Source organism: Vombatus ursinus, unplaced genomic scaffold (assembly GCF_900497805.2).
Source record: "Vombatus ursinus unplaced genomic scaffold, bare-nosed wombat genome assembly UNPS02014792.1, whole genome shotgun sequence".
NCBI lineage: Eukaryota > Metazoa > Chordata > Mammalia > Diprotodontia > Vombatidae > Vombatus > Vombatus ursinus.
Genome location: NW_020954570.1, coordinates 13,866,255 through 13,890,159, shown reverse-complemented (window position 1 = coordinate 13,890,159; position 23,905 = coordinate 13,866,255). Strand labels below are relative to the sequence as shown.

Here is a 23,905-nt window from a genome sequence, read left to right as displayed (position 1 = left end):
CTGGCTACTAGTGTCAAGCCAGGCTACTTCTCCCATCTCAAATGCACAGTAGACTTTCTCCGAGTCACAGAGTGAGCAAAATTCGGAGATGTCAGAAGAGTTGTGGTATCGGCTCCCCCAAAAGAATAATGCCCTCAGGAAAATCTCCTCAGCCTGTAAAGGTGTCTTTTCAGATTAAAGAAATCATGTGACTGAAGATGCCTTTTTGAAATGAATGCACATTTTAAAATCAGGATTCTTTGATAGAAGAAAAGAAGGAGGGAGATAAGGGAAATTCCTGGTAATTTTATTTATGTTAAAATTCCATAGATTTGGGTGCTCCTATTTTTTTTTTAACATCAGCAATAGAAAGTATGACATGCAAAAACATCATTGGCCTGTGAAAGAAAATCAAAATTCCCCGTAGGCGTCAAGGTACTTTATATGTAGGAGTCAGCCAAGCTCTGATGATCAACAGGGAGACTCCAACTTCTGGAAACAACATGGGTGAATATAAGGCAATTTGGTGGTATTCATTATTGAGAGGAAGAGAAGAGTCTGTCAGCACTGAGCTAGTTCAACCAAGTGCAGTACTTCAAAGTCTAGGCATTGTATATTGGTGGATAGAACATGGGGATAAGACGAGCTAGGGGATTCCAAGTGGGATGGCTGAGTCTTAATATATTTGTTTTGGTAGTTTTTTTCAGGTTGATCACCTTATTTCAACTGATTGGAATGGTGTTATCCTACAACTTCAGTAGCTGTAATCACTACCAAATGGCAAGTGACTATGAAAATACAATATATAATAAGAAACTGGAAACTTTGTATTATTCGGAATCGGTGAGTGACAGGATTTAGGATAAATCTCTGTAGAAACACTAAGTGCAAAGAAATATTTTCCAGTTTTTAAATTTAAGAAAAAACACAATGGTCACTAGGACACCAGGAAACAGGAAATAACTGAAGCATAGGTTTTTATGGCCTTCCTAAGAGAATCTGTTTCAGAATCATCCCAGGGAAAGCTTGTGTCTGTGACTTTTTGGAAGCAGTAGAGAGATTGTTCTTTATTTTATTTAGAATTTTATTCTAAGCCAATAAAATGTGAAAGAGTCAATATAGTCAAATATAGTCAATAAATCTAATGCATGGTCAATATGTGAATAAGGATGTTTTGTTGAATGTGAGCATGTTGTGTGGAGAGGGAGGTCTACTCCAGACCAAAAACTTTTTGTGTGTGTTGTGTATATATTAATTAAAAATACACATTCTGACTTTTGAGAGAAGAATTTAGGAGTCTTCTGACTGGACCCCTGTGAATATTTCTGTGGCATGAGGGGAAGAGAAGAAGCTTACTTGTTAATATTAATGTGTCTGCTATGTACCAGGCACTGGGCTAAGCAATTTATAAATATTATCTCATTCAAAGATGGTAGAGGACCAGAATGGAGGGGAACACAGCCCAAAGAAGAAATTTCGCCCTCCTCACCTCCCAATACTTCTAAACAATTCTAATTCTCTAAAATGTGCTGAGATGGGTTTAATGGAAAGAGTTGGTAGGAAGGTAAATTATTCCCCTTTGATGAGGTGCCCCTTCATTGATACTTGAGAGCACTTGCTTTTGGCAAATTTGCTATAATAAGTTTATCTTTTTTACTCTAGTCATCATCTGAAAATAGCAATTTGTTCTGTGAAACCAAGGTGAGTAGTGTTATATCTACTGCTGGGGGGTGAAGAGAGGCAAGGGGAGGGGAGAGACCATGCAGTAGGATGGAAGTGCAGCTGTTGAACCTGGGGAGGCAACGGTTAGAGATGGTTCTTCAGTATGGACTGAGAGCCCCTGGGCTGGATCGATCACATTTTAGGAAGGTAGACAGGGTTCTTGAAGGAGTGGAGTGATGAGTATGCAGGAACCTTCTGGAAGACCATGACTTTGATCTGATCACAAACCTTAAGTAAGCCTCACTGAAGTTAGAGGGATCCTTTCACCTGAGAATTTCTGGGATATGGACGGGGGGGCTGATGCAGAGAGGGAGCTGCGGGACGAGGAGGGATGGAGGCACGGGAATCACTGCTCAGAATTCAGGATGGGGCTGGGAGGGGGCTAGGGCGCCACCTATGGTTTCCACTCCGACAGTGAGCCTTGGTCTGAGACCAGTCGGGCTAGGGAAAAAGGAATTTCGGAGAAGCTGGTAGCGTTTTCTTCTCATGGGCTCTCAAATTGTTCTCTTTTTCCTCCCTCTCCTCCTGCTCCTGGTTCTGCTCTTCCCTTTCCACACACTCATTTACTCTCTCACCCCTCCTACTCCCTCTGCGCTTGCTTTTCTTGTTCCACTTCCTCTCTTTCTCTACCACTCCTCAGCTCCTTTCCTTCCATTTCTCCCCTTTTCTCCCTCCCCTGCCACTCATTTCCCTAGCTTTCTCTTTTGTGGACTTTCCCCTTTCTTTGTTTTCACTTTCTCTTTCAATCCTTTCCAAAACAGAGTGGTTGTCTAACTGTCATAGAGCAGCTTGCCCACAATTGGTCAAACAACTGTTCCTCTGAAATGGGGGAAACTGTTGAAGATTTCGTGACTAGGACTCGCATTGCCCTGAAGAATTATTGTCCAGTCTTCCAGGGAAATCAGGTACAGGCTGGCACCGATGGGGGTCCAGTCCTCCATCATCAATACCTTAAGCTTTGGGGCTAATACTTATGCAGTACTAACTGAACAGGAATTTCTGACCTGGTGCTTCTACAAAGGAGTTGTTTTGTTTCTCCCCTCTTTCCTCCCTCTCTCAACACCCCCCACTCTCCACTGAAAAATAACTATGCTTCCAAGAACATTGCAATTGTATGTGTTGAACAGAAAGTGGATTGAACCTGCGGTGGAAAGGCAAGAACTACAGTAGGGGAAGGTATTCTCTCAGCTAGATCAAGAAACTGATACTCCTGAGGGTGACTGATGAAGGAGATAGTGTGGCAGTATGAAAAATGCATGGCTTCAGGGGTTTTCAGTTAGACTTCCAGCTCTAGAACTTCAATTGAGCTTACTTGCATTAAGCACATTAAGACACAAAGTGACACTGGGTAAGTCACCTTACTTTACCTGGAAAGGTTACAGTTTTCCCATTTGTAAAAGAGGGGTGGGATAAGATGATCTCTAAAATCCCTTTCAGCTCTAAATCTGTGTCTCTATGGATATTCTTTATGCCTTAAGAGAGTCTAGTCTTTCACTCTTTCCATTTTATTAACCTTCAGTGAAGCTGTACAGGGTATCTTTCAACCTTCCTTCAAACTAGACAGTAGCTTTGAAAATTGCTTGTGGTTGTGTTGCAGGCTTGTGTGTATCTTAAAGCTAAGTTCTTTGCTAAAACACAACAATATTTTGCACATATTTTTCTAGGAAGGAAGGAGGGAATGAAGAAGAGAAGGAAAGAAGGAAGGCAAAATTAGTGGTGTTGTCTGCAGGCAAATGAAACAAAGATAATTCCAGGATTAAAAAAAGACTGTAAAGCATACATAAGGCACAAAATGCCCTCATGAAATTTATATTCTCTTTGGTTAAGCACAAACATAGATAATTATAATACTATACAAGTCCAGTACCAGCAGAATACTCCTAGTTAATAACTTGTGGCACCTTTCAGAATGTGACCCTCAAGAAGTACCTGTGCCCATGACTTCTCTCTGTATATCCTTGTTTTTGGGGTATGGCTGGAGGCATAGAAGGGAAGAACTGGTTAGAATATGAATATAAGCTAATTTTATCATAACATTTCATAACAGCTGGCATTTTAATAGTGCTTGTCAAGATGTAAAACTGTGATTGGGAATGTGCAGGCTGGTAATGTCTATCAATCAGTCAGAAACAGTGTGGTAGTAATGGAAAGAGCTGTGGAGCCAGCAGCCAAAGATCTGTGTCCAAATCCTCAGTCTACCTGTTATTAGCCAGTGTGACAGAGGCCTCATTTGTAAAAAGTGGATTAACTCTTGCACAACCTGCATCACAGGACTGCTTTGAGGAAAATATATTGTGAGCTTACATAAATGTGAGCTATTATTATTTCCCCTAAAATGATTATAGCCTGGTCTGAGGGCATATGACTCTGGGGAAGTGACAATCTCTGCCTCAGTTTCCTCTATTGTAAAATGCAGATAATAATAGCACCTACTTCACAGGATTGTTGTGAGGGTCAAATGAGATAATATTTATTATTATTTATATCATATTACATATACTATACAGCACAGTGCTTGGTTAAGGTATATAATTATTGTTGTTCAGTCACATCTGACTCTTACTTTGCCATTTCCTTCTCCAGTTCCTTTTACAGATGATCATATTGAGGCAAAAAGGTAAATTGACTTGCTTAGGGTCACATAGCTAGGAAGTATCTGAGGCCTGATTTGAACTTAGGAAGATATTTTCCTGACTCCGGGCCCAGGACTCTTTCCACTGCTCCACCTAGCTGCCCCAGTGCCACATAGCTGCCTAGCATATAGTAAGTGCAAAATAAATATTTATTCCCTTCCCCTTATTATAGCAAGATCATGAAACAGAATCCAGAAACTAGAGTGGTTGCAGGCATGCAGACAGTGGTCAGGAACCAAATCAGCTGAAGACCTATTTGGCCTCTGATTCTATATGTCATGGAGCAGCTTGCAATCTTCATATATCCAACCCAATTTTCATGTATCAGGTGGTCAAGAAACCTTTATGGATTGAAATGAATCCTCACAGGTGGAATAAGACAATGACAATATTGACAAAAAGAGAATGATCGAGTGCCAGTAAGACCATGATACAGGCTAAGACGAAGCAATCCTAGATGATTCTTTGTACTATAGTTCCAAGTTCAAGGGAGAGATTAAGACCAATAGCACTATGTCTTTAATACTCAAAAAGTCATGATTTCATCAGTTTGGCTATACTTCTTCCACACTTTAATTAATGATTTTATGAGTTATTGTGGTTAAAAAAAAATCACTTCTTGACCAATTCTCTGGAAATGAGATTTTCTACTCTGAGCTAGGCTGGATCAGCCACTGAAGTAGGGTTTTAATAGTAGAACAGAACTACAATCCAGGAAATAGTGGACCAAGATGATTAAAATGAAGTCATACACAGAGAAATTATTGAAGGTTTTTGAGTTCCTAAATAACATCTTTTAGCACAGATGAGTAGGTCAACCTGCTCCTTCATTCAACAAGTATTTACTGATCACTGACTATATGCTAGTTTGGATATAAATACTTTTTCAGCTCTTGACATGTGCAAAATATTGTACTCAGATCCGGGAGAAGGGGTATGATTATTTACTAAACATCAGTAAATAAGGAAGTATATAGTTAAGTGACAAGTTGTAGGAGTTCTGAGGAGAACCAGAGCAGTGAACAGAGATTTCATGGAAGAAGTGTACCTTAAGCTGGCCTTTGAAAGATGATTCAGGTTTACATAGATTGGGGTAAAAGGTACAACAGCAAAACAGTAAAAGACACAAAGGAAGTGAACACTGATAAGATGACATTGATCTGACTACAGTAATAAAAGTATTAGCCACCCTGGAAATTTTGGTCTGTATGGAAAAAGGCCTGAAGGATACAACAAATTCCTGGGAGAACCTGGGATGGCAAGATCAATTCTAGAGCTGACCTGAAGGGTTTAAATCTCTTTTGAGAACAGTCTCATGGGAACCCCAAAAGTCTTAGAACAAACTTCCAATAGCTCTAAAATATTCAGTTGATTCCACAACCTACTCTGTGTTATTAGGATTTTTTAGACCAAGGATGACTCTGAAGTGGCCTATTTTACTCCTTTTATTTTTCCTTTTCCATCTGGAGATCACCAAATAAAAAGATAACAATAACTGACATTTATATAATCATATATAGGTTTGCAATGTGCATTATGTACATTATTTCATTTGTTTCAAAGCAACTTCTCTTATTATCCCCATCTTACAGATGAGGAAAATTAGGCCTACAGATGTTAAGTGATTTGCCCAGGGCCATACAACTAAAAATGTCTGAGACTAGATAGGGTGCATGTTGGGGCTCAAATGTTCTTAAAGCTAAACAAAGGTAATTTTATAACATGAATATTAGTATTCATTTTATGTTGTCTTGTTCCACAGGCAAACAACATGCAAGCACCAAAAAAGAATATGGAAGAAAGAATTAAAAAAATGACATGCTCTGAAATAGCTAGAAATTTATTAGAAATTTGGAGAGAATACTGGAGAGAAACAGAAAAGTCAGGTATGTACACTTTCAAAAAATGCTTTGATCTCTTTAAGATGCTGTCAATAGTTTTTCTTGTTAATTATAAAACTTTTAGGAGTGTGTTTTGTAAACATTTTAATATGTGTTTTCATCTGGTTAGGGGAGAGGTGGCCTCAGCAAAGCAGGCTCCCTGGACCACCAGAAAAATGCTGGAGGAAATTTCTCTAATAATTAGCTACTACCAAGCCGTGGGCTGTGATTCTACACAGTACAGTGATTCCACTTTGGAACTCCACAGAAGTGTGATTCAAATGGAAAATAGGAGAGTGGAAAGGGGTGATCAGGGATTTTCTGATACTTTGATAAGAGAATAAAATCAGGCTCCAAAAATTTTTTTAAATGTGCACCTTCCAAATCTTGTCACCATCTTCTCTTATGTTTCCATCACCTTGCTCGTCTTCACTGAATGTTTCACTATCTTGAAATTATGTGAGTTGTTCTGAATTATGGTGAGTTATTTCAGGAAAAGCAGGCTCCTAAGCAATATGTATATAATCTATGCAAAATGCAGTAATGACAAATAATGGTAATGTTCATATGATTTGAAAATAAATTATTGATTTTATAGTAATCCTATCCAAATAATTTTATGTTTTTAGATCCATTATAGTATATTTTTTCTTATGTACCTTTTTGAATAGTAAACCTATGAGGGAAGAAGATATCAGAAATAGTTGTTAAAGAAAAAAAAGCTTAATGAATGTATCTAAATTTCAAAATATTTCTTAAAGTAAGTCATTTCACTGAAGCATATTATTAATTTTGTATTCTTACTTCACAGCTAGAAGAGGGAGGAAAAGGAAGAGAAGACAAAGTCTGAATAAGTGATATAAAACTACTGAAAAGAACTTGCAAGGAGAAAAAATGTAGCCACATTTTTTGCTCAGATTTTTAAAATTCTTGGAACAATAAGAATGATGAGGTCATATATGCATATCAATCCTGAAAAATACCTTTAATGTTTATAAAGATTATTTATATTTTTGAAACATTTACAGAGTAGATTTTTAACTTGTTTTGTGAACACTTAAAAAAATGAAAAAAATGTGTTGTCCTGTACTGTCATATAGGTCATTATAATGGTTTTGCTGAACTGCTCTTTTCCTTTTTTTTTTACGTTTTTTGTTACTAAGGTTACTTTAAAAAAACATTTTGTTATTAGAGCTAACTGGGAAGGAGAGGGAAGAGAGATATATTTGGAATTTAATGTGAGGTAGAAACAAAAAGAAAATAATATATATATATTCAGAGATATTTCAGAAGAGATTCCTTGCATTGGATAATTGACTAAGTGACCTCTAATGAGCCTGAAGCTAAGATTTTATGATTCTATTAATTAGTTTGCATGAATAAATGTTTCTAGGTGGAGCAGTGGATAGAGGGTTGGACCTGGGGTTGGGATGACTTAAATTCAAATCTGGCTTCAGACACTTACTAGCTGTGTTACCCTGGTCAAGTCACTTTTGTTGCCTCAGTTTCTTCTACTATAAAATGGGATAATAATAGCACCCACCTCTCAGGGTTGTTGTGAGGATCAAGTGGCTCATAATAAGCACTATATAAATGTTAGCAATTATTATTATTATTATTACATTAGCTATTATCTCCTTTTAATATTCAGAGGTGCTGGGCTTTTTTCCTGCTTTTCCTAACTCGCCATCAAAACTGTATTATGTGTTTAATTTGATTTCTTTTTATACTAGTTTATGTATTTAGAGAACTAAATCGACCTCATCTCTGTCCTCCAGGGGTTTCCAGTATGTATAATAACAACCTTCTTGAGGCTTACTTACTAACCAATTCTTACCACCTTGCCAGGATAGTTGCTGTGGTACCTCCTATACTCCCCTACCAGAATGCTTCCCCTTAATGAGCTAGGAGACTCAGTTAGCAAAGACTAATTGAATGTCATAGGTAGGACAGTCGTTACAAAGTATTTCCCCCAAACACTGCAGGAAAATAGATAGTGAAAAACACAGATACGGGACACAGAGGGTTAAGGCAACTCAAAACTCCAGTACTGCAAGGCCCCACTGGCCCCTTCCTCGGAGGGTCTCACAAAGTTGACTACAAGTCACTCTGCTGTTCAGCTGGTCTAGTTCTTTGCTGACTCTTTTTCCTTCCTTCCTCAATAAGCTCAGTGACTGGCCCATAGTCTTTCTATCCATCCAAACTCCTGCATTCATACTAAGGGACTTGCATATATATATATATATTTTTTTTTTTTTTTTCTCAAACACCCTAACTTCCCAGTTTCTCAATATACTCATTTCCCAAAACCTATTCTTCCACTTCACCTTATCTACATACAGAAATGGTCATATTCTAGCTCTATCACCCACAAGTGTTCTACTTTCATGTTCACAAACTCTGAAAATCTCTTATCTGATCATATCTGTTGCCATCCCATTTTGCCCTCTGCTTCACAGCCCCTAACCTTGTTTTCCATCCTCACCTTTGTGGTGTGTAAAAATGTCACAAAGGTAAACTGAGGCAAGTTTTCCTGGCACCATAAGAGTTTATTAACAGTGAAACATGTAAGTATTAATAAAATAGGTCAAACTGTCTCTGCCTCAGTAGGTCAGTGACCATAATGGGACTGAAAAGATCATATTTATTGGGACCCCAGAGAAGTGGGGGAGTCGGCAGTAGAAAAGCTTTATTATTAACTGTCACCAGGGAAAGTGCCTGGCCTTCAGATGTAGCTGATCACACCCCTCTCTGACAATTAATTACTTTATGAGACTCAGCTGCCTCTAGTAATCTTGGCTAGAAAAAACAAAAACACCCCAATCAGGATTCCCCTGGTTAATCTTCCCCTTTGAGACCAAGTCACCCTTAACTTTATTGAATAAACATGACAGCAGAGCCATCCCCAGGGGAGGGACTCAGCCTAAGCAGGTTCTCTGGTTTGTAAGTAAACAGAAGTGAGGGTGTCACTTTAAACTGGTCAGCAAATCACTGCCGTGGGGGTTAGGAGTGATCACATTACTCAATCTTGCCTTTAGTTTGGCCTGGAAGAAGTCTCATTTTGAACTAGACTGAGAAATGGGGTTTGATAAAATGGGGAATAGTATGGGTTACAGAGTAATATTGGTTATTAAATAATACAGCATGATATTAATTTCCTCACCATAATAGCTAATCCCTTCACACCTGCATTCTTCCCCCAGTCATCACCTCTACAATCTCTTCTTTTCTTTCTTTTCTCCATCTTGATCTATTGGTGAACCAGTTCAACACTACAATGCTGTCTTCCTAGTCAGTGAATAAACATTTATTAAGCACTTACTATGTACCAACAAACATTTAAGCACCTACTATGTACCAGGTACTGTGCTAAGCACTGGGGATACAAATGAGAAGGTCCCTGCCCTCAAGAAGCTTATAATCTAATGAAGGAAAATAAAAGGAGGCTAAAAAGCTGGGGGGGGGGGTGAGAAGGGGGCAGAGGGTACCCGATAGTGATATGTTCACATTGACAGAGTTGAAACCAAGCAGAGAAGCTTACGGGAAATAAATTTAGCAAATTCTGAGTCCTTTATAAAGGAGATGCTTTGGGAGACGTTTATAATCCATTCCTCCAGCCCTCCAGCACAGGAGAGGCAGCTGAGGACGATGTTGAGTTTCAAAGCTGAATCAATCTCCATGATGATTAGATTTTAGGTAATGAGCTTTTCTGGGGGAGGCGTGATCTTCCTGGAGTTAAAGACAAGCAGAGCTGCTGATAGGATACAAAAAAAGGGAAAAAAAAAAGTTTCTCCTCTCAAGGAGTTCCCAATCTAATGAGGGAGACAACATGTAAAAAAAACAAAACAAAAAACAAAATCCAACACATATATGTATATATACACATATATATGTTTACACACACACATATATGATAAATTTAAATACTTCAACTTGAAAAGGCTACAAGTCGAGTCTAAAGTGAATAGAATGTTGGCGCATAATTTTTTGTTTGTAGATGATTGTGCACTCAATGCAGCCTCTGAATTGGAGATGCAACAAAGTGTGGATCGATTCTCTGCTGCTTGTGATAGTTTTGACCTAACAATTAACACCAAGAAAACACAGAGGCTCCATCAGCCAGCACCACACCATCCATATGTAACCATCGGTTACAGCAAACGGAGTGTTGAATATGGTGGATAAGTTCACTTATCAGTATACTTTCCAGGGATGTACACATTGATGATGAGGTTGACACACACATTGCCAGAGCTAGCTTAGTGTTTGGGAGGCTCCAAAGGAAAGTGTGGGACAGAAGAGGTATGAGACTGGTGACCAGACTGAAGGTCTACAGAGCTATTGTGCTGACCTCACTGTTGTATGCCATGAAACCTAGACAGTATACCAATGCCATGCCAGGAAACTAAAAATGCTTCCATTTAAATTGTTTTAGCAAGATTCTGAAGATCACCTGGCAGGATAGGATACCAGACAGTGAAGCCTTTTCTTGAACTAAACTGCCAAGCATTCAAACTCTACTGCAGACAGCACAACTCTGCCAGGCTGGCCATTCCAATGCCAAACGTACACTTGCTAAGAAGATTTTTTATGGAGAACTCACACAGGGCAAGTGCTCACATGGTTGTCAGAAAAAGGGATACAAGGACACTCTTAGGTCTTTCTTAAGAACTCTGGAATTGATTGTGTGACATGGGAGACACTGGCATGGGACCGCCCAGCATGGCGTTCCCTCATCAGAGAAGGTGCTGTGATCTATGAGCAAAGCAGATTGAAGCAACTCAAAAGAAACTTGAGACATGCAAATTTAGAGAATCTGCCCCAAAGGTTCACGTGGACTATTTGTGCCTGACCTGTGGTAGAGCATTCCAAGCTTGTATTGACCTGATTAGCTGTAGTCTGACACACCATAACTTGACTCTAACATAGTGATGCCATTTTGGTCCTCTTTGAGAATGGAGGACAACCACCACCATCACCACCACCACTAAATTTTAGATAACAGAAAGAAGACACTGGAGTCCCTTGCCTCCTTTCTTGTTGATCTTCCCTGCCAAGCCTCAAGTTTGGAATATACCCACCAGCCATTGTATTGACTCATTCATATGCTAATGAATAAGAATAAGAATATGATTTTTTTTTAAGAGAGCTAGAGAAAATTTCAAAACTATGTTGACTAGGTCCACTACAAATTTATGTTACATAATTTCAACTGAGCCTTCACTGTGGCAAGGCAATCCTTTTACACCTACCCAACTGATTCATTATCCTACTCCCTAAACTTTTCCAAGACTTTTCATCCCTCCTCAAACTTTTCATGTTTTTCCCTCATTTCGCTTGCTTAGCTGAGAAGCCTTCCTTCACTGAAAAATATAAAGCCATTCACTGACAGCTTCCTTCTTTTTCCCTCCTCCCCATCTTATTACTCAGCTGCCTTCTTCCACTGACTCCTTCACCTTTGTCTCATTTGAAGGCCCTTCTTGCCAAGGGCCTACCACTTGCCCTGCAGTGATCTCATCCAATCCATTCCATTTTCAGTATATTGCTTCCTCTATTATCCCCACTCTCTCACTAATCTTCAATCTCTGCTTGTCTACTGGCTACTTCCCTACTGCCTACAAACAAGCCTCCTCCCCCACCCCCCAACCCGTACTTTATCCATTCATCTCTGCTTGCTACTATTCTATATCTCTCCTTTTCGTGGCCAACCTCTGATAAAAACATTTATAATTGGTGTCCCTACTTCCTTTCCTTTCTTTCTTCATAACTCTCTGGAGTCTGACTTCTGACCTCATCATTTCACAGAAACTCCTCTCTCTAAGGCACCAACGATCTCCTAATTGCTAAATATGCTGACCTTTCTTTTCTCACTCCTCAGTGTTCCTTTCTACTGCCTTTGACACTGTTAGAAACCCTCTTCTCCTGGATACTGTTTTCTGTCCAGGTTTTTGTAACACTACTCTTTCCTGGTTCTCCTACCCTATCTGACTGATCCTTCTGTTTCCTTTACTGGATTTTCATTTAGGGCATAACATTAACCCTGGGTATCCCACAGGGTTCTGTCCTGGGTCCTCTTTTCTTTCCCTATGTTATTTTGCTTGATTTCATTATCTCCTGTGGATTCAATCATCACTATATAAATGATTTTCAGGTCTATTTATTCAGACCTAACCACTTACCTTACCTCCAATCTTGCATCTCCATCTGCCTGTCGGATATCTCAAACTGGACGTCCTAAAACAGAACTCATTCTTTTCCCCCCAAGCCCTCCCCTCTTCCTAACTTTCCTATTTCTGTCAAGGTCACTACCATTCTCCCAGTCACCCATACTCTCAACCTACATACCATCTTCGATCTTCACTCTCCATATCTAATCCATTGCTAAATCGTGGCCATTCTACCTTCATAGCATTTCTCATATGTTCCCTTCTCTTAACTAGGCAGCTAGGTGGTACAGTAGATAGAGTGCTTGGCCTGGAGTCAGGAAGACCTGAATTCAAGTCTAGCCTCAGATACTTACTAGTAGTATGGCCGTGGCAAGTCACTTAACCTCTGTCCGTATTAGTTTCCTCAACTGTAAATGGAGATAATAGTAATACCTCCCTCGCAGGTTTGTTGTGAGGATAAAATGAGATAATATTTATGAAGCACCTAGCAGAGTATCTAGCACATAGTGGGCAATTTCCTTCTTCCACTGCTACCACCCTGGTACAATATATTATCTCACGGTTGGACTATTTCAGTATCTTTCTGCTTAGGGTCACTCTCTCAAATCTTTTCCCAGTCCAGTCTATTCTTCACTCAGCTATCAAAGTGATCTTCCTAAAGCATAAATCTGACCATGTCACTACTCTATTGAATATATCCCAGAGACTCCCTATTACCTCTAAGGTTCCTCAGTTTGGCCCTTTACAAATCTGGTCCTTTCCCACGTTTACAGTTATCTTGCATATTACTCTCCTCCACATACTTAATGATCTGGTCACTCAAAGCACTCCATCTCTTGGTTTCATGCATAGTCACTAGCTGTCCCCTATGCCTAGAATTCTCTCCCTTCTCACCTCAGTTAACTTCCCTGGCTTCCTTCACCTTCTGCAAGCTTTTCTTTGTCCTCCTTAATGTTAGTGCCTTCCCTCTGTGATTATCCCCACGTCATCCTGTATATATCATTTGTATATAATTGTTTGCATGCTATTTCCCCTCTATTGGGTTGTAAGCACCTTGAAAGGCCCTTTTCATACCCTCAGTGTTAGCACAGTGCCTGGCACATAGTAGGCACTTGATAACTTGCAGAACACAGTGTCTTCAGAGGACCTGAGGCCCAGCTGGGCTCCTCCCCCGAGGGTACAATATCACAGTGGGAAAAGCGAACCTGCTTTTGAGCCAGATTTATCAAATCACTTGGTGACTGTGCTCACTCCTCACCAAAATCTGCTGTTGCTAGATTGGGATGGGCAAGTTACTCAGCCACAGTGCCTTCTCAAGGTACTGAGACCTCCAGGTGTGTGCTAAGTGCTGGGGACTCAAATAAGAAAAAAAAAGACAGTCCTTGCCCTCAAGGAGCTTACTATCTAATGGGGGAAGATAATAACAAAAGGATGCTAATAGGGGCAGGGGAGGACACCGGGTAGTATGATATTACTTGGAATCAAGACCAAGTAGAGCTGCTTATGGAAAATGGAGAGTTACTTGGAAAGTTTAGGTCCCAGCTTTTGGGAGGAGTTTTTTGTTCCACCCTCTAGCCCTCCAGAGGGCAGAGGCACCTTAGGAAGTTGAGAAAGTGTTAAGTATCAAAAACTGAGTTAATGGCATGGTGATTAGATTTCAGGTGAACAGTTTATCCTGTGGAAGATGGAGAATTGCTTCATACCTCATACAGTGAGTATGAGTATGTTACCTCATATTCATATATTGCTTCATAATTTTACTTAAATTTGATCTGGAGAAAAGGAGTTGGAAAGAACAATATCTATAGTAAGCTGTGACCTTACCTTTAAGCCATGTATGCTCTCTAAATATGAGTGTACTTTTCCAAGGACTTTGTGCATTCAATAGGAGGACCTTCCACATGACCACATGCCTTCCTTCTCCTGATGCATGTCCCCTAAGGGAAGAGGAAAACTGAAATCTGTAGGGAGCAGGACTTTCTTCTCTTTCTACATGAATTCATCTTTCATCTCCTCCCACACTGTCTTTTGCCTGAATTACCACCTAGGGGACTCTTCTTTCTTCCTCAATAAGTTCAGTATGTGGCTCACAATCCATATCTCCTCCCCACTTCGTGCACTCATACTAGAGGATGTCAACATACATATTGACATTACCTCAAACACCCTAACTGTTCAGTTCCTCAACCTACTCATTTCTCATGACCTATTCCTCCACCCACTTCAGCCATACACAAAAAAGATCATACCTTTGACCTTGCTATCTTGCCCCAAAATGTAACACCTCTATGTCCATGAATTCTGAAATCTCCTTGTCTGATCACAATCCATTGGTTTTCCACTTCTCCTTCTGCCTTCTCTTACCAAACCCTACTTTTCATCCACAACATGACCTCCAATCCCTTGACCCCTCAGTTCTCTCCCAGGCCATCACTTCTGAATTAGCCATTCTCTCCTCTTTTTTCCCAACTTGACCCTCTGGTGAACCAATTCAATTCTACACTGCCCTTTTCTCTTGAGTCCCTGACCCCCTTATCATCTTGTTGATAGTGCCTTCCCAAACCTTAGCTTTGGATCCACTACCACCATCTACTACCTTCATGCTACTCATGTGCTGCTAAAAAAAGGTGGAGAAAATCATGCAATTGTTTTGACTGAATTCACTATAAATTTATGTCACATGACCTCAACTGGGCCTTCATTGCTGCTAGGTAATTTTTTTTTTTTTGGTGAGGTAATTGGGGTTAAGTGACTTGTTAAGTCAAGTGTCAGAGAGGCAGGATTTGAACTCAGGTCCTCCTAACTCCAAGGTCGAAGTTCCATCCACTGCACCACCTAGCTGCCCCTTAAGTAATCTTTCTACACCTCTTCTATCAACTCACTATTCCATTCTTCACAGTGGCTCTTCCAAACCTTTTCATCCCTCCTCAAACTCAAATGATGCCCCTCTTCACACTCTCTCAGCTGAGAACTTTGCCCCATATTTTATAGAAAAAAATTGAGATCAATCACTAGTATGATTTATTTTTTTTTTTTATAATTTTCCTTACACTGCCTTCCATTCCATTCCAAAACCTACCTTTCTGTTATAAACTTGATCATATACTGTTGTCTTTTTCATTTTTGTTTTTGTTTACCTTTGGGTGATTGCAAACTTTTTAAAAAATTAATTTATTTATTTTTAGTTTTCAACATTCACTTCCACAAGATTTTGAGTTCCAAATTTTCTCCCCATCTCGTCCCTCCCCCCACCCCAAGATGGCATGCATTCTGAATACCCCTTCCCCTAATCTGCCTTCCTTTTATCTCCCTCCCCCCTTCTCTTATCCCCATTCCCCTTCTATTTTCCTGTAGGGCAGGATAGATTTCTATACCCCATTGCCTATATATCTTATTTCCCAGTTGTATGTGAAAACAATTTTTAACACTTTTTAAAAAAACTTTGGGTTCTCTTGTCTTTTTAATATATTGTAATCTCTTTGCTAATCTTTTACTCAATATTTTTGTACTGATAGTTGCTAGGGATATTGGTCTATAATTTTCTCTCTTTATTTTGTCTCCTTTTTTTTAGATATCAAGACCATATTTTATAGCATGTGTTAAGCAAAGGCCTGATTCAAGCTGGTACCCTGTTAGTTTAGGTTTGATGTTGGGATGAAACTAGGCACTCATTGTTCATTTGACACTAAACAAAAGGAGATTTACTTAGTATATAACAGAGAAAGAATATTTACTCAACAAAGATACTCCAGCACTTTAATTTCTGGTAAACAGAGCATAATGTGGTAACACATAAAGTGTCAGGATAGCTACCAGGTCTGAAGGACCCAGGCCTCATATGAATGGGCCTTTTTTATCCCCTTAGCTGATCAAGATGTCACATCAGCAAATAATTGGAAAAAGTAGTTTCTGAGAGTTTCTTTTAATTCATCTCTAATTGTTATGAATTCTCCTTTTTTCATTTTTCATACCTATTTTTTAATCAGAGTAACTATGTGTTAATCTATTTTATTAGCTTTTTTAAAACTTCAAAAACCTACTTCTACTTTTATTTATCAATTTAATAGTTTTTTTTTGCTTTTAATTTTGTTGATCTCTTCCTTGATTTTCAGAATTTCTAATTCTGTTCTAAAAACTTTCCTAGTTTTTTTTAAAAAATGTATATTCAATTCATTATTTTCATTCTTGCTCTCTTTCACTGATGAAAGCATTTAGAAATATAAATGTTCTGCTAAAGACTGCTTTAGGGGTATCCCAAAACATTTGATAATATTTTCTATTTTTTTTCTATGATTTATTTATTGACTAACCAATTCTTTAGGATTAAATTATTTAGTTTCCAGTTAATTTTTAATCCTTTCTTGAAAAGCTCTTTATTGAAAACAATTTTTATTTCATTGTCCTCAGTAAGATATGGGCCTAACATTTTTGTTTTTCTGACTTTGTCTGTGAAGTTTTTATGTCCTAATATGTAGTCAATTTATGGAAAGGTGCCATGCACAGATGAGAAATATGTATCTTTCTCTTCGTTCACAATCAGTAATTTCCAAGAATCTTTCATATCTAGCTTTTCTAAAATTTTATTTAAATCTTTAACTTCTTTCTTTTTTTTTATTTGTAGGATTTTGATATGTCTAGATCTGCTACATTCCTTTACTTTAACTCTGCCTGAATATTTGTTTCAAGTTCCTATAAACAACTTATTGTTTGATTTTGCTTTCTAATCCTTCTGTATTCAATTCCATTTTATGGGTGAGCCCCTCCTGTTCATATTTATAGTTATGATTGTTAATTGTACACTTCCTTACATATTATCTCTCATACTTTTTCTTCTCTTTAAAAAAAAATAAGTGATAAAATAGGAATGTACTTAACACTAGTGATTCATAAGTGTTTTCTTTTTTCTCCAATAACCTTTTTCTCTTCCTTTCCCCCTTCCCTCAAACACCAAGGGAATTCTTAGTCTTTCATTCTTTCCCATTAATACTCCCTTCACAACTATTCTCTGACACAAGAGTTTGTTTTTATTATAATCCTTCAACAATTCTACTACCCTCCTTCTTATATTTCCTTTCTCCCCTTTTCCTGTCTCTACAGGGAAATCCCTGTCTACAGGGAAATCCCTGTTGAGTTTAACGTATTTCTACATCAGACTGTGGGTGTATAGGGTGTGTTCAATCTTTCTAGTACACTTCACATGAAAATGAGGTTCATGGCATTCTCTTTCTACCCACTTGTTCCTCCATGTTTATATAACTTCCTCTCATACACCCTAATTATGTGTATACTAAGTTCCCATTCCTTCTTTATTCCTTAGAAAACTCCCTTTTCTCTCCCTAGTCTTTTATTTTGTAAGACAAAATCAGAGCATTATCACACCCTAGACCTCTCTTCATTTTAACTCTCTTTATGACCTTTGACTACATTAGGGCTCTGAAGAGATACTATTTCTTCTTCCCTAGTTAGTATGTAAACACTCCATTATCATATATTCCCTTTCAAATGCTCAAATGTACTTACTTTTCCAGTTTTCTCTTAATTCCTGTGTTTGCATTTCAAAGCTTCTACTCAGCTCTGGTCCTTTCATCAGGAATGCTTGAAAGCCCTCTATTCTATTAAGAATTCATTTCCCCCCATATGACTACACTCAGTTTTTCTGGGCAAATTATTCTTGGTTGTAATCGTTTCTCCTTTTACATTTAAAATATTATATTGCAAAATCTCTTCTCTTTTTATACTGGTAGCTGACACATTGTGTGAGATCCCTAACTGTGGATCTTGACAACTAGGTGGCACAATGGGTAGAGTGCTGGACTTAGGGTCAAAAAGACATGAGTTCAAATCACACCTCAAACACTTGCAAGCCTAAGTGTGGGCAAGACATTTAACCTTTCCTACCTCAGTTTTCTCATCTATAAAATGAGAATAATAATAATATCCACTTCTCAGGCTAAATGAGACAATATTTGTAAAGCACTTTGCAAATCTCAAAGCACAATATAAATGGTAGCTATTATAATTGCTTAAATTCTTTCTATCTGCCTTTTTGCCTGGAAGCTGTAGATTTGGCTACAACATTCCCATGAGTTTTAATTTTGAGTTTTTTTCAGAAAGGGATAATTGAATTATTTCTGAAGCAATCTATGAATATTTTCAATTGGTATTTCATTTTCTATGTTCACAAGTTTCAGGAATTTTTCTTGTGTTATTTTCAGCATTATATAGTTTAGGGTTTTTCTCTTTTAATGTTCTTCTTGGAGATGTATGATCCTTAGGTTGTCTCTATACATTCTGTCTTCAAAATCAGTATGTTTTGTTTGCATAGTGAGAATATTTTCTTTTACTGTTATTTATTTATTTATTTTTTGCTTTTCTTTTTCTAGATTTGTTTTCACTTCTGTGTGTAAAGTCCCAATCTCTTGTGCTCTTTTGTTTCTTTGGTGAGACTCACCATTGCAGAACTTAGTTTTTCTATTCTGCTCATTATTTTTGCTGTGCAAGACATTAATTCTGCACTCATACTTCTCATTTCTCTTTTGAACCATTCAGGAACTGTGTATTGTGGTTCCATGTTCTCCTCACATTCCACAGGTCTTCTGTCTCATCAAATGTTAGATCATTTTCCTTTCTTTTGCAATATTTATTCATGCCTAAAATCATTTATTAGATCTAGGCCATATTTCTTCTGTTAATTTTTTCTCTGTTGTTTTATCTGCTTATGTTCAAGGTCTTTAAGTTTTCTTCTTGAGATCTTGGTAATTTCAGTCTCTGCATTGGTTTTGTTTGTGCAGTCTTTTTATTTTTATGTAATCAAAGTTACCATTTTACTTCCTGTGAATATCTCTGCCTGTCTCTGTCTCTCATTTGGTCACAAACTCTTCCCTTACCAAAGATCTGATGAGTAATTTCTTCCATATTCCACTAATTTGCTCATGATATTACCCTTTATGTCTAAATTATGTCCCCATTTTAAGATAATCTTGGTGTCTGGTGTGAAATGTTGATCTACATCTAGTTTCTGCCAGACTATTTTCCAGTTTTCCCAGCAGTTTTTGTCATATATTGAATTCTTAGTTCAGTAGCTGGGATCTTTGGGTTTATCAAACACGGGTTATTGTACTCATTTGCTTCTGCAAATTGTGTGCCTAATGTGTTTCCCTCATCAGTCTCTCCATTTCTTGTTGTTATTCATTTGTTCAGTTTGACTCTTCATGACCCTGTGGACCACAGCACACCAATACTGTCCATGGGAATTTCTTAGCAAAGATAGTGGAGTGATTTGCCACTTCTTTCTCCAGTGGATTAATGCAAACAGAGGTTAAGTGACTTGCCCTGGGTCACCTAGCTAAATAAGTGTCTAAGACCAGATTTGAACTCAAGTTGTCCTGACTCCAGGCCCAGTGCTCTGATCCACTGAACCAACTAGGAGACTGTCTATTTCTTACCCAATACCAAATTATTTTGATGATTATGCCTTTGTAGTATAAGTCTCACAACTGGTACTGCTAGGATTCCTTCCTTTTCATTTTTTCATTGAATCCCTTGATATTCTGGTGGGTTTTTTTTTTGGGTGAGGCAATCAGGAGTAAGTGTCTTGCCCAGGGCCACACAGCTAGTAAGTGTCAAATGTTTGAGGCAGGATTTGAACTCAGGTCCTCTTGACTCCACAGCTGGTGCTCTATCCACTGCGCCACCTAGCTGCCCCTTTCCCTTGATATTCTTGACCTCTTTTTCTTCCAGATGAATTTTATTATTTTTTCTAGCTTTATAAAGTAATTTTTTGGTAGTGTGATTGGTATGGTGCTGAATAAGTAAATTTATTTAGATAGTACTGTCATTTTTATTATATTTGGTTCAGCCTACCCTTAAGCAATTATTTCTGCAATTATTTAGATATTGTATGAAAAGTACTTTGTAATTGTGTTCATGTAACTTCTACATGTGTCTCGGCAGATAGTATTTTATACTATCTATAGCTATTTTAAATGGAATTTCTTTTTCTATCTTTTCCTGCTGGGTTTTGTTGGTGATATATAGAAATCCTGATGATTTGTGTGGATTTATTTTATATCCTGCAACCTTGTTGAAGTTGTTAATTTTTTCAATTAGTTTTTTTTTTCAACTGTCTCTCTAGGGTTTTCTAAGTAAAGCATCATAGCCTCTATAGAAAGTTATAGTTTTATTTCCTCATTGTCTGTTTATTCCTTCAATTTCTTTTTCTTCTTTTATTGCAATACCTAGTATTTCTATTAAGTTATTAAGGGGCAGCTAGGTGGTACAGTGGATAGAGCACCAGCCCTGAAGTCAGGAGGACCTGAGTTCAAATTCGGCTTCAGACCAAACACTTGACACTTACTAGCTGTGTGACCCTGGGCAAGTGACTTAACCCCAACTGCCTAAAAAAAAAAAAAGACTCATCTATTAAGGTATTAAATAGCAATAGTGATAATAGATATCTTTGCATCACCTGTGATTTTATTGGAAAGCTTCCTAGCATATCCCCATTACAGATAATGCTTGCTCTTGATTTTAGATAGATACTACTTATTATTTTAAGGAAAGCTCCATTTATTCCTCTGCTTTCTAGTGTTTTTAACAGCAATAGGTATTTTATTTTGTCAATAGCTTTCTCTGCATCTATGGTAATAACCTTGATTTTTCTTGTTTTTTAAATATGTGGTCAATTATGCTTATGGTTTTCTGAATTTTGAAGCAGCACTGTATTCCTGGTATAATTGATGCTAGGTCACTTTAATATACTGCTGCAATCACCTTGTTAATATTTTATTTACATTTTTGCATCATTATTCATTAGGGAAATTGGTCTATGGTTTTCTTTCTGTGTTTTGACTCTCTGAGGATTAGGCATCAAGACCATATTTGTATCACAGAAGGAATTTGGTAGGATTCCTTCTTTATCTATTTTTTAAAAAACTGTTTATCTAATATTGGAATTAATTCTTCTTTAAATGTTCAGCAGAATTTGTAAATCCATCTGGTCTGGGGTTTTGTTTTTCTTAAGGAGTTCACTTCTGACTTGTTCAATGTCTTTTTCTAAGACAGATAGGATTATTCAATATACTCTATTTTGTGTTCTGTTAATCTGGACAATTTATATTTTTCTGAATATTCATTCATTTCATTTAGATTGTCAGTTTTATTGGTATGTAGTTGGTCAAAATAGCTCCTAATAATTGCTTTTATTTCATCTTCATTGGTTGTGAAATCACTTTTTTCATTTTTCTTTAAAAAATCAAATTAGTCAATGCTTTATCAATTTCATTGGTTTTTCAAAAAGTGAGCTTCTAGTTTTATTTATTGTTTCAATTTTTAAATTTTTCATTTTTGCTAATCTCTCCTTTAATTTGTTGGATTTCTATTTTGGAATTTAATTAGGGGGGTTTAATTTGTTGATTTTCTAATTTTTTATTGTGCGCCCAATTTGTTAATCTGCTTTTTCTTGTTAATATAAGTGTTTAGAGATATAAATTTTTTCCTAAGTACTGCTTTGACTTTAAGCTACATATGGGATAAATGGGAATTAACAGACAGAGGCACTAGAATTAAGAAGGATTGGGGAAGGCTTCTTGTAGAAGGTAGGATTTTTTACTAGGGACTTAAAGAAAGTCAGGGAAATCAGTAGTCAAGAGTGGAAGAGGGAGAGCATTCCAGGCATCAGGCATAAATTTCAGTATGTTGTCTCATTGTTGTCATTATCTTTAATGAAATGATTGATTGTTTCTATGATTTGTTCCGTGGAATACATTTGGGTAAACAATATAGGAGCAAACAAGCATAGCAACTTAGTATTTGATAAACTAAAAAATCCAACTATTGGGTCAAAAGCTCACTATTTGACAAAAACTGTTGGGAAGACTGCAAAGTAGTCTGGCAGAAACTATGCATAGATGAACATCTAACACCAGATACCAAAAGAAACTAAAAATGAGTACACGGTTTCAATTGATCAATAAATGTTTATTAAGCAACTACAATGTTCTAGACACTATGCTAAATACCTGGAATACCAAATGAGGCAAAAGACAGCCTTTGCCCTCAAGGAGCTTCCAATGGAATAGGGGAGACGATATGCAAACACATACATATAAAGTAAGCTACATATAGGATAAATGGGAATTAACAGACACAAGGCACTAGAATTAAGAAGGATTGGGGAAGGCTTCTTGTAGAAGGTAGGATTTTTTACTAGGGACTTAAAGAAAGTCAGGGAAATCAGTAGTCAAGAGTGGAAGAGGGAGAGCATTCCAGGCATCAGGCACAGCACAAGAAAATGCCCAGAGTGACGAGATGGAATGCCTTATTCATGGAACAATTAGGAGGCTAGTGTCATTGGATCCAAGATCCCCTGTTGGGAAGTAAGGTGTAAAGGGTTATTTCATAAGCAAATTAGAAAAGCATTGAAAAAATTACCTGTCAGCCCCATGAATAAGGGAAGATTTTGTGACTAAACAAGTGATAGAGATGGTCACAGGAGGTAAAATGGATACTTTCTATTAGATAAAATTAAAACATTTTTACACAAACAACCAATGCTACTGAAATTAGAAAAGCAGGAAGCCGGGGGAAATTTTTACATAAAGTTTCTCTAATCAAGGTCTCATTTCTAAGATATAAAGGAAACTTACTCAAATTTACAAGAAAAAGATCCATTCCCCAAATGATAAATGGTCAAATGATATGGGCAGCTAGGTGGTGCAGTGGATAGAGTGCGGGCCTGGAGTTAGGAAGACAATTTTCTGAGTTCAAATCTGACCTCAGATACTCACTAGCTGTATGATCCTGGGCAAGTCACATAATCCTGTTTGCCTCAGTTTCCTCATCTGTACATGAACAGGAAAGGAAATGACAAACTACTCCAATGTCTTTGCCAAAAAAAACCCCAAATTGGGTCATGAAGAGTCAAACATAACTGAAAATGACTGAAGGTTAAGAACAGGCAGTTTATAGAGGAAGAAATCTAAGCAATCAATAGCCACATGAAAAAAATGCTCTAAATTATTAAAATCAGAGAAATGCAAATTAAAACAACTCTGAAGTACTACCTCACAACTATCAAATTGGCTAAGATGACCAAAAAAAATGACAAATGCTAGAGAGACTATGGGAAAACAGGCACCCTAATTCACTGTTCATAGAATTATGAATTAGTCTAACTATTCCAAAAATAAATTTGAAGCTATGGCCCAAAAGCTATTAAACTGTGCACACCCTTTGATCCAGCAATACAGCTAGTAGGTCTATACCCCAAAGACAGCAAAGAAAGAGGAAAAGGACCCATAGATTTAAAAAAAAAAAATTACAGCAGCTCTTTGTGGTGGAAAAAAAATTGGAAACAAGGAAATATCCATCAATTGGGGAATGGCTGAAGAAGTCATGGTTTATGAATGTGATAGAACACTTTTTTTTTTATATCCCCTGCACTCCTCATTACAAAGAAGAAAGGGGTGGCAAAAGAGAAAGACTATGATTATCACTTGCAATATATAATTAAAATGGTCTGCTC

General features: G+C 37.6%; 1 long non-coding RNA gene across 1 annotated transcript; it reads left to right on the top strand.

Annotated features, from left to right (window-relative positions):
* The first annotated feature begins 2,344 nt into the window (after window positions 1–2,344).
* On the top strand, window positions 2,345–7,183 carry LOC114048272. Its single transcript, XR_003569732.1, has 3 exons — window positions 2,345–2,606; window positions 6,097–6,220; window positions 7,026–7,183. It is a non-coding gene; the product is annotated as an uncharacterized LOC114048272 (long non-coding RNA).
* The last annotated feature ends 16,722 nt before the right edge of the window (window positions 7,184–23,905 follow it).